We start from the raw sequence: 12,564 nt of genomic DNA, 5'->3' as shown, positions 1-12,564 counted from the left end.
GTCTTCAGTTGACTGCCAAATCAATTAAAATAAATCTAGTTAAAATCCATACATGCACTCATATGTGATGGAAGAAAGCAGTTTTACATGTCTTCCCTTTGTAGTTTTATTAATTGTACTCAAATTCTTCTCTCTAACTCAGCAGTGCAGTGTTTTTATGTTTTGTTATTGTATTAAGGCATTTTACTACTCACAGTGAAACAAACTTCTGTATGAAGCCATTTTCTGTAATTTTAGGCTGAAAAATAAGCCTGTTAAATGCGTTTGTAATACACTGAAAGCTTGTATTGAAAACTCTTATTGATGTCTGGTTTTGTAAGCATAAACTTCACCAGCTATTTAATTGTCAAAATTAGAAATAACAAAGTTTAATATTAGAACTCACTTTCCCTTGGCACTGCTAAGCAAAGTGAAATAATATACGAAGTGGTTTTATCATAAAGGCAGGACCTTAAATTGCAGTATACCTTAAAGTAAATTTGTTGAGCAGTCCTGGTTTAAAGAAAATTAATAGCATCTTTCTTTTGGTTTTGCCAATTGTGATATATTCTTAAGCATAACTGTGCTGTGTTCTAATAGGGGTTCATATGCTAAATCCTTAGTATGCAAGTCATGAAGTGCAAAGCATTCTGTATTTTTTTTCATCATCATTAAGGTAAATAGAATGGATTAAAAAAACCAAATATGCAAATACATGGTGTCTGATAATCCAATATGTTGATACACTGAGCACGTCATTTAGCAGATCACATACAGCAATCATCAGACTAGTACAAGCACAAAAGCCAGGACATAATGGATGTAAAAAGTATGAAATTGCAAAAGCTCAGTGAGGTCTGTGAGTAGACAGGGGTGGAGTGATGGTAGCAGCCTGTGGAATGGACAGGACAGTCAAAGTATCTCTGGTGTGTGCAGCATCTCTTAAAATTCAGGAGATGGAAATGCAAACGAGCACTGAAGTAAATACAGCAGTAATGTGCAATAAATACTGTTAATAATTAGGGGGGGTTGGACCTGATGATCTCTTGAGGTCCCTTCCAACCCCTACAGGTCTGTGATTCTGTGATTCTTAGGAAGAATAGCATAGCTGTCCCACACAAGAGCAGTAGATTGTTGCAAGGGGAATTTACTCATCTTGAGAGGGTATTTCAGAGAACACATAGTCGTGGTGATGAAGGAAAATGTGTTTGTGCATCTCCAGTAACCTTGGAAACAGTAGAGGCAGAGGACACAGTTAGTGGCAGACATCTGTGAAAAATCACACATCTCTCCAATTTCATCTTTCATTTAAAAAATAGATTTTGTTTTCCGTAAGACTACATCTGAAAGACACTGGAGGAGAATTAGATTCATTTTTTCACTGCTCATAACTTTGAATGATATAAATGTTTTCTTTTAAATCAGATTATTATATTTATCTGGATTATTTGAGTTTTCTTCAAGTGTCATCGTGTCTTAGCAATTAATTCTGTTTATATCTTACCATGTTTAGTAAGAAGGAAATTGAGAGTGGGCTGTTTCCAGAGAAGTGAAATGGTGATGTAACTTTCATCACCATAAAATCTTACAGTTTTATATATGTATGTAAATATAATTAGAAATGAGCTGTCTGTGATTAGACTTATACAGTCTTATCCGCAGTGTCCCACATAGCATGTTTTCTGGTATTGCATGCATTTGGCAATGATTTTCTTGATGATTACTGGTTTATTTTACACTATGTAGTTCCAAAAGCAAACAAAAAACAGTGTTAGGAATGTTTTTTTAGGCCTTTTAAATAACAGCAGTGAAGTGTAAGGTTGATATCATGATGATCAGAAAAATAATTTATTTTGATTCAGAAAAAGAAAGTTTATTGCATGCAAGACACAATTCAAACAAGATTTTTTTATTTCCATTTGGGAGTTACTCATAAGTTACTGGACATCTTGTGTAGAGTTCTGTTTCTAAGTTTTTTGGACTTAATTTTTGAGATATAATGTGTTTTTTCATTTTACAACATTGAAGAACATAAAACCTTCCTATACCAAAGGCCAGCTGAAGCACCTGTCCTGTCCCCAGCAGTGGGTGCTTAGAAAACACATGTAAGAAATAGTGTAAAGGAATTGCATTCTTCCTTTCTGGTGCTTTTTTGTTTTGAACTTGTCATTTTTTTGGCAAGTCTGAGTGTCTTCATTGTCTCCTTCTTGTCACTTCTGCTACCACTGCCTCCGTGCCCCTTCCTGAACAGTGTGCTGCTTGATGTTTGGACCTCAGCCCAGCCTGGTGTGAGGCATTGGCTTCATAAAAGATGCATAGTGACTAAATTACTGAGGCATGTAACCTAGTATGCCATTTCTAGCAGTTAGTCTTTTAAGAATTTCCTGAAACAGAGTCTGCACATGGGCTATGGTCTATAGTACTGATGAATAAATTATAGTATTGCAGCTTCTGTGACTTCCGAATGCTGTGCCATCTGAGTAGCATTCCTGTTCTTTTTCTGCATGTCCTTGCCAGTGAATTCCTAGTCCAGTGCCTAGAATATGTGACCTGTCATAGATGCATGCTTTTGGTTTGTACAGTTGTTTTGGAGCTGTTTAACTCTCTGGAACACATAGGATGTCACGTGAAAATTTATATGTCATGCCAGACTAATAATCTGAAAAGCAGTTAGGCTACAAATATTTAACTCCTATATTCTTCATGTGTCCCCTGTCTAAAAATCAACACTAAGTTACTAATTTTGTGAAGAGAATGACATATTTTTCTGCAGCGTGCTATTTTTTATAGCAGGTGAAATCTGAGTCAGATGTTGCTATGTGGTCCTGCTGCTTTGGTAAATCATAAATTGTTAGTTCTTCTAAGTTTTAGTAGTTTTCTAAATGAAAGGTGGCATTTCAAACTTCCCCTCTCTCCCCCTTTTTTACAGCCTGTCTACTTCAAGAGGTTTTCTCCTGTGTCCCTGATGTTCAAACTTTTTAAAGAACAAAATTTCTTTTCTCCACATCTCTGCTGTTAGCTTTTATTATTTTGTCTTTAATTTCAAAGGGATTTTTCCTCGGTTTTGTGATTCACTTAAAAATTATTGCTTTTCCCTGAAATTGCTTTAGACTGTAATATTTAAATATAACGGCAAAGGGACATGGTTTTTATTCATTCTTTATGTTACCAGTATTTCTACTGGTAAAAATGGAATGCATTAGAGCCAGACATTGTCTTTATACTCTCTTTCATGTGGCTTTTCATTATATGAAGGAAGAGAAAGAAATATTTTTAAGATAAAAAAAATAATTACTACATAACGCTGTGCATATGAAACTTTACACAATTTCATATAGGAACATACAAGAAATTGTGTCATCATTTAATTTAATAACATGTTGCATTTTATTCTTTCAGGGTATAACAGAAATACATAGTGGTAGGTGTCCCAACTGTTGGAAATGCTTAGGTTAAATGTGATTTTGTAGCAACCTGCGGACAGAAATTTCTCTGAACCAACTCTTTTGCAAACAGATCCAAATCCCATATCTTGTATTAATGAATAAGATTGATCATCATATCTTCTCTGTATAAGATTAGGAGTGAGAACCTTCTTCTTTTTTACTCATAAAATGCTTCAAAAAGTCTTTAGGAGCCATGGGAGGTATGTGTAGGGGTTAGTTCCTATCAAACAGTTCTCTGAAGGTGAAAGTAATCCAAGTTATCCAGAATATGTCCCTTGAAACCTATATATAGTGGCTTATGAGTCATCTGTTTACTCTTCAGTGACAGAAAATGTACTATACTTCTGTCCTGTTTCTTTTGGAAGTAAGTTTTTTCCTTGAATATGTGAATGAAAGTCTTAATGAATTTTTATTTAAGATTTGTTCTTGTGTTCATTTCCTGTAAACGTCATATGGAATTCCCAGAGTCCAACCAGAGATTTACCCATACCACCAGTTTGACAGGGGTTGGTGCTGATTCTGTAGACCGTTGAAGTTGCAGCAAATGTAGTGGCCTTGAATTTTGCAAAAAAATTCAATTCTATACTCTCAAGACATCAAACGATTTCTATTCTCCGTTGAATTTTTTACTTTTCCTTCTCCTGCCGCTAGATGTCAGCTAAGTCTTTCAGAGGAAGCTACCTAACCAACCAAGTAGATGACAACAGCCCGACATTCAATCAAAAAATTGTAAGTGGGCTACAGCCTGCTGAATGCAAGGAATTAACTTGAAGGCAGTGCTCTGATTGCAGTACTGCAGTATTTAGTTAATCCAACTGCACAAGGGTATCCCTTCATCTTCAGCTACACAGAAGTTTAATACTGCTTTTGGAAGATGGAGTCAAAGTTCTAAGCTGTTCTATAACTCTCTCTCTCTAATGAGTCTTTCTCTCTAACACAGTTTATTAGGCTTCCACCAACTTCCTCTATCTTTTACATGTCCCCAAACCAAGAAAAAGTGTCTTTAGCTATTAATTACAGGTTTTTATAATAATATTACTATATATTGTATGATGCATATTATATAATATACTCTGAGAAATAATAATGGATATTTGATAACAATAAAATATAAACTACAGATAGATTGCAAATTATGTGATGTATATGATAAAATAATACTTCTACATCTCTTGAAGTATTTTATTGCAAATTTTAGACATACATACCACTAGTTGCATCTAACAGAGTTATGAACATATTATGGAAACTTAAGAAACAATGAATGGTAATGAAGTTGTTGTGTAAGTGCCCATGCCATCATGAAAGAAAAGGGTGGCCTCATTTAGAGAAGAGTGAGGTGTCCATAGTAACCTTTAGGGTCTCCTTAGTAATGTTTGCATTTTTGTGAAAGTTTCAAGAGCAGCAGTATAGAAGTGGATGGAAAGTTGTTTCCTTTTCAGAGAACGGCTTGCTTAACTATGTCTTACCTTAAATTGGGGTTAAAGACCAGTGCCTCTACAGTGCCACAGAAAAAGATTGAAAAATGTGAAAGAAAATGGAACGTGAAAGGGAAGTCATAGCAAAATTGTCTGGTAATTTCAAATTTAATAATTTTTATTTTGTACTGACACCACAAAGGCATAAAATCACTTTTCCAGTTACTGAGTGAAGTAATAAGCTTTACCTGTATGACAACCTTTTAATTCTTTTACAGATGTGTTTTTACATCTCTTCCTTCCATCAATTCCTTCCTTGGGCCTTTATCTTTTCACTTTCCCCTTTGTGTTTCCTCACAGTCAGTGTTTTTCCATTTTTTAATGCTTGCATTGCTCTTTAATCATGAGTCTAACAAAAGGTGCTGCTTCTCCCTGCTACATTTTGAAACTTGCAATTCAACTGTAGGAGGCAATGGTGAATAGCTTTGGAAGCTGTTGTATGTCAGAATGCTTAACACCCTCTTTTATAGAAGTGGGTGATTTCACTTTTATTTTGACAATTTAAAGTGTCTTTTACTTATATGCTAAAGTGAAATCTAATTTCAGCTTCAGAAAGAGCATCAGAAATTAGATGCTTTAACACCAAATCCAAACATTTTAAAGTAGTTGAATTGTCTAAATCCTGTCTTTTGTAAATAGTCTATTACAACAAAGTGGATTTTTATTTTTAATAGATTCAGCTGGGAAAAAAATTTCTTAGGTAGCAATCTTTATAATTCCTTTCTGGAAAAAAAGAATTTATAATATCCCCATCCCTTGTCCCCGGCAGTTTTCTGTGTACATATGGATTCTGGTGCAGGATGGGCATCTCAGAATTCGTCAGGAGCCATTATGTTTTGAAATCTATTATTAAAATATAGGGGCCAATGATGAACAGTGTTGAAATCTTAGATATGCCACAGTACTTAATCAAACAACATTTGAGAAGTGCATAATACAGCTGACTTTTGGAAATAAAATTTTGCTTCAGGATGCTGAGACTATTGTCTTTAACCTTTACAAGATGAAATGCATCCAGAAGGTGGCTAGCTGCTTTGGGTGTTCTTTGCTGGATTTTCATGTCCCAGCATGCCAAAATAAGTTTGTATCATCTATGCTTCTGTCTGGTGAAGTAGGGTTGCAGCTCAAAGGAGCAGCCAAGGTCAGCAAGGGTTTATTAATCAGTCTTTCCTAATGACCTGTTCAGGCTTTTGAGCATTTCCATGGGGTGTTACTGATGAAGGTCTCCCAGCTTGTGGCTAATTATTAATATTACTCTTGCCTAACTTGAAATGTTTCAGTCTTCTGTGCTTAGCTGTTACATGTATGGTTTCACCACTGTGTGTATATACTGTGTAGCTTCATGAATTGCCCTCTTGGTCCTCATGAAGGAATCCTACCTGTTCAGTGCAGAGTCTCTCTGTGGTGAGAGACCGTGAAAGAGTTGTCAGGGACTGAAACAGGCTGCCCAGGGAGGTGGTTGAGTCACCTTTCCTGGATGTGTTCTAAAAAAGGTTTATGAGGTACTTAGGGATATGGTTTAGCATAGGATGAGAATGGTTGGACTTGATGATCTTCAAAGGTCTCTTCCAACCTTGTGATTCTGTAATTACTGAGTAAAGCACACATAATATGAGAAAGAGGAGACTGAAATCCTATGACATTGTATTACAATATCAATTTCAGTGCTCCTAGGGCTCCCAAACAATGAATATCTTTAAAGTATATATTTCTTGAAATAGAAAAATCCCAGCTTGAGAAAAATCACCCAATAATGAACAATGTGCATGGACAGTGCTAGAGAAGGCAGAGTAGCAGACCATGGAATGATAGCAAAGGACAAGAGCAATAAAACAATAACTTTCTACAGGGTACATATAAGCTCACAAGAAGTACCTTATTCTCTTAGGAACCCCTTGTTGACAAATGCATCTTCATTCAGAATGAAAGCATGAAATGTTTCTTCAAGGCATATGAACATATTCTCCAGTTCAGTGCTTAATTATGTTTTTAAAATTTGCATTGATACTTACACTAAACAAAATTCTCCCCCTTATCCTATTTTGCATATTTTTGATGCAATGGGTGCTTTTCATGATTATTTTCCTTTAATCACATTTTTACTTTGTGATTTTTTTATATCAGATAGCTTCAATATCTAGGAAGATTCTTTTCCTTCATTGTGTTTTTTCACTGCTACATGCCATGTCTTATATTGCTGCTCTATTATTTTTATCAATACAATTTTAGTGTAAGAACTTGGATTGTTTGGACATCATGTCAGCTGCAGAATGCTGTTAATTCCACATGTTGATCCAAGGATTCTCCTGTTTATGTAAATGTTACCACAGACCATATTCTGTATATTGAATACAGTGAAATTTTTTTAAACTCTGTTTCAGCACATGGACATGGTATTATGTAATTAAAATGTGTGTGGAGATCAAGATAATTTATAGCCTTAAAATTTTAGCAAGACTGAGCTCCCACTCAAATTTAGGCACATTACAAAACAATCTGCTTAATTAAGGCTAGAATGAAACTCTTCTTTAAAAAAAGTTATTATAAAACCATGCATTCATGAAAGTTAATTTATCCCATCACCTTGAATAAATATGTTATGTACTCAGGAGAATAAAGCAGGACACATGCCATGAACATGGTGACATTTTATTTTGACAGTTTTGGAAGACCTCCGTAACATAGAAAACAATTGTTCACAAGAGAAATAGTGTGAAATGTGATCATGGGAGTATAAAAGCCACTAACAATTAAGTAGTATCAATGTTATCTTACCATTTGATTTTGAAAACATGTACCCCATGTCTTCTTGCCCAAATCATCTGCATTTTGAAATTTACTATCCCAGATATTTGAATCTGATTATTATAAGCTATTTCTCTGAATGAAATACATAATTTTCCATAGCTGAAAAAGTCGTGTTCACATATTCCTGGTTTTAGAACAGGAATTTAATTTGTAAATATGAACATTTTGCTGATAGAGGAAAAATCTATCTGAAATTGGAAGTTAAAACTTTTGAAACAAAACAGTTATTCTCATATTTGGCAAAGACCTCAGATTATAACAGCTTCTGGCTTTGCAAATCTGGTGCATATTGTACCTTTTACATCTGCTGATGCTGACAAGATTTTTAATGCGCCGTTTCCACAAAGCCAATGAAGATAACGGAGGCACCAAATTTGTTATAAAATAACGCTGAGGCAAAATTAAGTTCCACTGATTGATGGCTGCCACAAGTTACTCTTGACGAGGTTGGGGATCACCCTTCCAAGGATGCCTTGAAACTGAAAGCTAGGAGCCTGTCTCCTGACCCCTTTTTTGATGATGAGGCAATATGAAAGAAAAGCCATTGGAATTTGAAGCACACTGTAAGTGCTGGAAAGAAGTAAGGAGATGGGAGAAGCAGATCTTGAGATGGAAAACAGGGAGTAGAGATACTACAAGGCTGGCAAGCTGGAGGAGGTGTAGTCTGGAATTTAAGACAGAACACTGTAGAAGATGGATTGCAGAGACTTGAATCTGGGCATCACGATACAAGTTTTACTTACAAATGCACAATTTCACCCAGACTATATATCCTAGAATGGATGCAGGCTATTCAGTATTTTATTTTACTTTTGTTGGTCAGTAATACCCTCCCTTGTTTATTATGTCATCTGAACATAGATAGTTTCATTCTGGATTTCCCATTTGTCACAGTATTTCGTATGTATAAATTTGATTTCACAATATGCCTTCTGATAATCATGTATTATTAATATTTTATGCACAGAGACCTAAGGTATAACAAATTTATTGGGGAGCTTACCTCTGCATATACGTTCATATCTCTGTTCATTTTTAACTTAACTTGCTGCTACAAATTGGATCCCAGAATCTCCAGATAGTTGCTTAGAAAAGAAGGTGTATATTTGAGTGCTGCTTGACAGTGACTAAAATGACTTGTGACTCGTCTTGCTGGAACTTAGCAGTTCAAGCAAGTACAGAATCTGCTTTTCCAGGTCAGCATTGTCACATCTTTGCTATAATACTGTTGTATGTCTCACTGAGGTTTCATGCTTTGTTCATTATATTCCTTTCAAATTCAGCACACATCATGCTGCAGTCTTAAAAGCTTGTACATTTTTCATAATACATATTTTATTCGTTGTCTGGAATAACTCCTATGATTTTCACTGAATGAGATACCAGTTCTGTCAAACAGAAAGTTTCCATATAGCTGCACTACATGGGAACATTGGTGGAGAGGGAGAACATTAAGGTTGCTCTGGAAACCACACTTCTAGTTTTCCCTTTTGAGTAACCGACCAAGGTTGGTGTTTTAACACATTTGTGTGTGTGTGATATTTTCTTCAAATTCTCTGATGGGAATGTCCAGGATAATGTGATGATGCATTATTAACCTGTAGCATGCTTTAGTTTAAAGAATGTATATCTTCTACACACTAGAATTGTTTCCATAATTGATGTTAAACTTTACCTGGTTGGAATCTCTGGAGCTCTTAGATAAGTGTGTCTACATCTGCTAAATGTAGCAGAAACAACTCTGCAGTGTTAAAAAGGAGACTGGCTAGAAACAGTGTTGGATTTTCTTCTCAATGTTATCTGATTGGTGAATATTAATAGATTCTGTTAAATTAATGTATTCTATTTTTACCAATGTTGCTAACGTAGCATCTGCAGAATTGGAAGCTTCCTAGTTAAACTAAGATAGAAGCCATGAAAGATAACCCAGCATGGGTAGGATCTCATCATATAGCTTGCCCTGACAAGGACATCTTGCTCTTTGAGTTTTCTCTTTAATCACTGTAACTCAGGCAAGTACTATGTTGTCAATATGAAATATATACATATGTATTTCTATCATGAAGTTATGAGGAAGGGAATAGATTTTTTTTCCTTCTGTAGAAAGTAAGTTAATGAAAACTGTTTTCTGAATATGAGGCTGAATGTGAAATTAGCTTCTGCCTTTATTTCCTTCACTACAGAGAAAGAGGTAGTATTTTTTTGTAGTATAATATGGTTTATTTTGAAGGAAGGACTGTTTCACCAAGCATTCCATTTGTTGTGACAAGTTGAGGTCCTTTTCTTTAACACATGAGGAATGTGATAATAGTTACTCTTTCAGGTGACTATGTTGTTTAAAGTAAAATGAAACCTCTGTTATTATTTTGCTATCTGGTGTCAAAAAGGCCCCAGAAAATTAATTTCCCTCCATAGCTAGGAGGTGAATGGCTTGCCACACATCAAAATCTCTTAGTGGTTTTCATTGCATGTGTGAACTCTTTCTGTATTGGTGGAGAAGCTCGTCATCTCATCAGCATAGGTAATCTTAGAATTTTTTGACCAAACTTACGTTTATACAGAAAAAAATTTTCAATTTCAAAAATTGTGAAGTTACTTTACATTATGCTCATAGAAAACTCATAGCACTGTTTGGCTGAATATTTCTTACTGAAAGGTAGTATTCAATGTTTCCCCTTATATTTGTGTAGATGTGTGACTTTATCTTTGATTATTGTTTTCCATGTGCTGTACTTACATTGCTTTTTTGCTTCAAGTTTTGCTTCAGCCAAATCATTCGTTGCAACTTAGCAAAATGTGATATATATAGAGATACATACATATGTGTATATATATATCTCATTACTTTCCGATGTAGCTGTAGTTACAAAGCTTTATTATAATGGCTTAATCTTGGAGTCTGGTTGCCAAAGAAATTAGTTCTTTATGCTGTGAAGTAATGTTGACAGTAAACTCTCCTTTCCTTGCCACCCCCTCCCCAGAAGAAAAGGAAGAAAAGAGAAGAAAAACAAGGTTGCATTACAATTCTGGCAACATCAGCCACACCAATAAAATCAAATTCAATGTTGTTTTACGACTTTGAATTTATGTGACTGCATGGGATCAAAGGATTTGTATCCCACTGGACCGCGAGGTCTATAGTTCATGGCAAAAAAACTCATCAAAAAGAACATTTTAGTAGTAAGGCTTTTCATTTTAATCAGCCACAGTAATAAAAAAGCTGTTAGGTGTCCAAAAACATTCTCCCAAGATCAGAGACAACTTGCTCTCCACTACAATCAGTTTTCTTATTGGATCCATACTTCCTCCGTAGTTTTTGTCACTGAAACTTCATCTTCAGCTTGTTTTCAGCCATTTTTTGCATTGTTTTCACATTTTACATTCCAAATAATTACATGTATCAGTAAAAGTAATGATTTGTATAATTTCCATGGCAAATGAGAAATACTGTAACTTCTTTAAAGTAAATTTTCATCGTAATATTAACTAAAATGGAATTTCAAATACTAGTCTATACTTTTATATATTGTATTTAAAAATATTTGAGCAGCATTTTTTTTCCTTTTTTGTTTCCTTGGATATAATATTTTGAACATCACCAGAATACATAGGTGTTAATATTTTTTATCTATACAGATATAGTAACTTCATCTGTCCTAAGACTGAGCTAGAAGCCTCAAGAGAGAAGAAGGAAATAATAACATTTGTGTTACGAAAGGCTACTGTTATTATCACAGTTGGATTTTGCATGTTAATTATTCATGGTCTAAGTGCAACAAAAGTTTGAAATTAATTTTTAACACATGGTGCAGTTTCATTATTTAATTACTTTGGCCTCAGACAAGTTTTATGCAATATGTCATTTACATTTATTGATGCGTTGCATGCCAAATTGCCTTGTTCCAGTCTGTAAAATTTAAATGTTTAACTGAGGTTAACAATATGCAGAGATTTTACAAAACAAATTATCTGTTTTCCTAATTTTCTAATAATTGAGCTGTCTACCCCTTCCTTACAGACTGTGTAAGAGCTATTTTTCTTAGCATAAGATAGTTTACATCAACACTCAGTCACTTTCTGCAAGGTTCACTTTCGTTCTATGTGGCATGGCACCTATTGGATGTTGCATGGCCTCTTGGAGCTGCTGTACACTACCTGGAAAACTAGTGGGTGTGGTATTCCCTTCTCCCTGCTACCTGAGATACAGACGGGCTTGTACTGCGGTTTTTTTCAGCTGAACGTTTTAAGGGTTTTATTTTTTAAAAGAACATTCATTCAAATGAACAGAAATTTTAGTGTCAGTCAGAATTTTGCACGTTACTTACCACACATACAAAATACATATAAAATGCTAAATTATGTGCTGTTAATATCTATTAATAATCTGAAATTTACCCCTTTAAGCACACATTTTTAATAGTTGGCATTATTAAGTAATATTTAGTCTATTTTTTAGCCATGCCGTGATTTATCTAAAGGAATGTCATTGCTTAGACAAATGTTCTTCTGGCAATTAATAATTGGTATTAATAATTTTCCATTTTTTATTTGATTTATATACATATATATATACATATATATATCAGATTAAAGGAGGATTTAGATCCTAGTGAAATTTCACTGTGGGTACAGAGATGCTGCAGTGGAGTGCATGACTTAGCAGGTGCTAGAGTTGACATATTATGATCCATAAATGTGGAGTACACTATGGGGTATGATCAAATTTATTAGAGATTTTTTTTGCATATAATGGAATTCATAATGTTTTCAGGGTTTTGAAAGATTACAAAGCAATTTCAAGGGCTCTATCTGGGTATTTGATTGGAAGTTACGGAGAGGACGGGAGGGATTTA

General features: G+C 34.7%; 1 protein-coding gene across 1 annotated transcript in view; it reads left to right on the top strand.

Moving 5' to 3' along the window:
• The window catches only part of FMN1 (formin 1), a gene marked incomplete at both ends in the record, with an annotated part of 128,315 nt that overhangs the window by 21,709 nt on the left and 94,042 nt on the right, over window positions 1-12,564 (top strand). The window lies entirely within an intron of this gene.

Source organism: Gallinula chloropus (assembly GCF_964237585.1).
Source record: "Gallinula chloropus genome assembly, chromosome: 4".
NCBI classification, from domain to species: domain Eukaryota; kingdom Metazoa; phylum Chordata; class Aves; order Gruiformes; family Rallidae; genus Gallinula; species Gallinula chloropus.
This window is presented reverse-complemented; position numbering and strand designations above follow the sequence as displayed.